Genomic DNA, 3,391 nt, shown 5'->3' on the forward strand with positions numbered 1-3,391 from the left:
AATTTGGTCATGGTTCAATGATTTTTGGCAGAGTTATGCCCCTTTCACTTTGAAAATAATATGGAATTTACAGTTTCTGTTCATTATCTACCCAACAGTGTTACATATTCAACTCAAATTTGACATATGGATATGTCAAAGGAATGGGCAGGTCAAGTTGGAATTTGGTCATGGTTTGATGATGTTTCGGCAGAGTTATGTCCCTTTCACTTTGAAAATGATGTAGATACAGCTTAGGAATAAGCAGCTTAAGTTTGAATTTGGTCGTGGTTCAATTATTTTGGACAAACTTATCTTTCCTGAATGTTGGAAAAAATTTGAACTTTCAGTTTCAGCACTTATACTTTTGTGGAAATGTATGTAGCCATTGTTTTGGCTACAAATATGCAATATGATATTTTTAAAGGTTAAGACTGAATAATTTCAGTGCCTTGAACATTGTATGATAATGGTTTGTGTTAACATTGAAATGTTTTAGGGGCTTTGAACTTAAAATGAAAAAAATAATTTGTGCAAACAAATTTGGAACTAAATATTATAACATCTGAAATTTTGGCTGCATGCGGGGGCATCCGTGGCATGATGACACATTTCTAGTTCAATAAATGCCATCAAGATACACGGTAGAACGATTTTAAAACAAATGACATTAAACAAACAAATAAAAAAAAACATGTATGTATAAAAATACATTGTACGATCTGCCGAGTTGTCCTATGTGGTGCAATAACCTCTGTAGAACAACAGACTCATTTTTATCAGACTAAGATTTAACAATGAATTTGTCCTCTTATATGGCAACACCTCTAACCAACAACCAACTTGATTGCCCACACAAATGGTGTGTTGCTCTGCAGAGGTAAAACTGCGTATTTAGCCGAATTACAATGACATATATACGAGATTCTTATTATTAAATCATTAAAATTGTTATAAATGTTTGATAAATATTCGCACCATATTAACAAGAACGGACATCTATTATATTTTTATTAATTTAAAGCTATCATAACAAAATACACAGTCTTAATACAATCGGAACATCTCGGCTATTATCAATAATAACCTCAGACTTGGTGCGGACATTTTTATATCTTAAATCACTTTCAGAGTTATAATTTCATAAAAAACACACAACCATTCTTTTTAGATTTTAACAAAACATATATGTAAGAAAGACTACAAGATTATATCGTCATCAAATTAATGTGTTAATGACATGGAAACAATAACATCAGTAAAGCAAAAACATGAAACAGCTGGTTATCTTATCAATCTGGATTTAGCTGATACAGTATTTAAGATATGTTGTAAGATATATGATAAAATTTCCTCTAGTAATAAACAATGCGGCGTATCTCTGATATAAACTGTTGTCAGCACCTCTGTGGATTGTATACGATATACATGTACCTGGCTGAGAACATGTTACATGTATACCACAAGGTTTATATGAACACATATGCAGATATTTTTTTAATTTTATTTCTTTTTACAAAACACTATGTTCATGTTTACATTATGAGTTCTGTAAAATTATGTGCTCTGATAGTGTTTTGTTTTGAATAACCTTATATTATGTAACTTTACTGCTATTTGAGCTTCTTTGTATCCTTATAGTTTATATAATTCTATTTTAGTCCGATTGTGTTGGAAGCTTATTGAAACATTCTGCAATCTAATATAATGTATTGAATGTTCAAGAAGTAATTCAATGATTTCAATGAGGACATAACATATATTATACAATGTACATGCACTGCAATTAATAAAATAACAAGAATTTTTACAGTTGAAACCAAGTTGTTTTTAGCGGCTACACGAGATATATTTAGTTAGAAATAATAAAATAACAAGGACAATATATCTGAATAATATAATGCATTGACTTAATATCTCGTTTATTACAAAATGTGAATATTTGCAATAGCATAATCTCAAAAGTATTCAAACATTTGTTATTCTTCGTGTCCCTCAGAAGCATATTTTCCGGCACATTGTATGTTGAGAATTGAATACAGCTTAAGGCGTTGCGTAAGGGCGTAAGAGATCTTTTACAAAAGACAAAGTCAAACCAAGTATGCAATTTAAATGTAGTTTCGTTACACAAATTCAAAATGCATTGAAAAATAAAAATGTATGCCCCGGGTGAGGATCGAACTCACGACCTTCAGATGACCCCTGATATATTGATTATGAGACTGACGCGCTACCTACTGCGCTACCGAGGCAGATATTCGATATGTTCAAGGTCGTTTTTTTAACAGCTCATCTCACACTTTTGCAGTCAAACATGCAGTAAATGGATAATTGTTTTTTTTTTATGTTTTTTTTGCTTGACATACAAAATATAACAAGGTATTTCGTCAACTGAACAACTGAATTAAGAAAATGACATGATGTTGTTTTGTCAATTGCATCAATTATATCTCATTAAATAGAAGACGAATTCGAAGGCACAGACTTAAATACTGCTGATATCAAAAATTTAATTAATATCGCATATCATATGTTTACTAGTTATCAATTGTCAGACTTTATTTGACGTTTTCTGTTTGACTTGGCAAGTTACTTACATCTACTCTGAAACTGTAAAATAGAGAAAAAACATAAGCTCCAAAGAACGTCCAAACCGGCAAAAAAAAATGAAAATGTTGTAGACTCGGTTTGATTCAGCCTGTTCATGGACCCTGATAAAATTAAGTCCATCTGTTTTGAAGATTTGTATATTAAAACCAACATAAAATGTTCTGTGTTAGACGATTCTTTTATTTGGTTGATTTATGCTGACTATCATATTGACAAGGGAATGCAGACAATAATTAATCAATGTCAAATGAAAAGGTTGCAGTTTCTTTATCGAAATCTGGTAAAAGGATGATACCTTTGAAGCATTAATCACAACAAAAATAAATGAAAATTGCAAACTCGGTTTGACTGTGTCTGTACATGAGATGTAATGAAAATCAAGTAAAATAATAATGATAATAATATGGAGGAAATTCATCTGAGGAAACATTTGTAAACAAAAGCTTTGAAACTGTTGACATGAATCTTATTGTTAGGTATTGCTTAATAATTTATTGTTTAAGTTAGTCTTTTTTGCTCTTTGGCCTGTTTCAAACTACAGGGCGTCATTACGTAATGGAAGTATCAATTTGGTAATTAAACTTACCAAAAAAATTGAATTGAGAACAAAATCTTCTCGAAAGCAGCAGTAAATAGTAATTGTCAAAGACATTTGAATATTATTTGAAATGTAAATGCATTTAAGCCTTTACCGCTTTATATATCTTTATATATGGACATGTCAGTCCTTTGAACTGAACTTAACCATTAACCATTTTTAGGGACAATTTTAAAATAATTACTGACTTAATATCAAACAATG

The 3,391-nt window shown here is 30.6% G+C and overlaps 1 non-coding gene across 1 annotated transcript; it reads right to left on the reverse strand.

Annotated features, from left to right (window-relative positions):
* Positions 1-2,140: 2,140 nt before the first annotated feature.
* Positions 2,141-2,231, reverse strand: Trnam-cau (transfer RNA methionine (anticodon CAU)). Its single transcript is given in 2 exon segments — positions 2,141-2,176; positions 2,195-2,231. It is a non-coding gene; the product is annotated as a tRNA-Met (tRNA).
* Positions 2,232-3,391: the final 1,160 nt, after the last annotated feature.

This window comes from Ruditapes philippinarum, unplaced genomic scaffold, assembly GCF_026571515.1.
Source record: "Ruditapes philippinarum isolate M1 unplaced genomic scaffold, ASM2657151v2 ctg22428_1_1_1_1, whole genome shotgun sequence".
Lineage (NCBI taxonomy): Eukaryota > Metazoa > Mollusca > Bivalvia > Venerida > Veneridae > Ruditapes > Ruditapes philippinarum.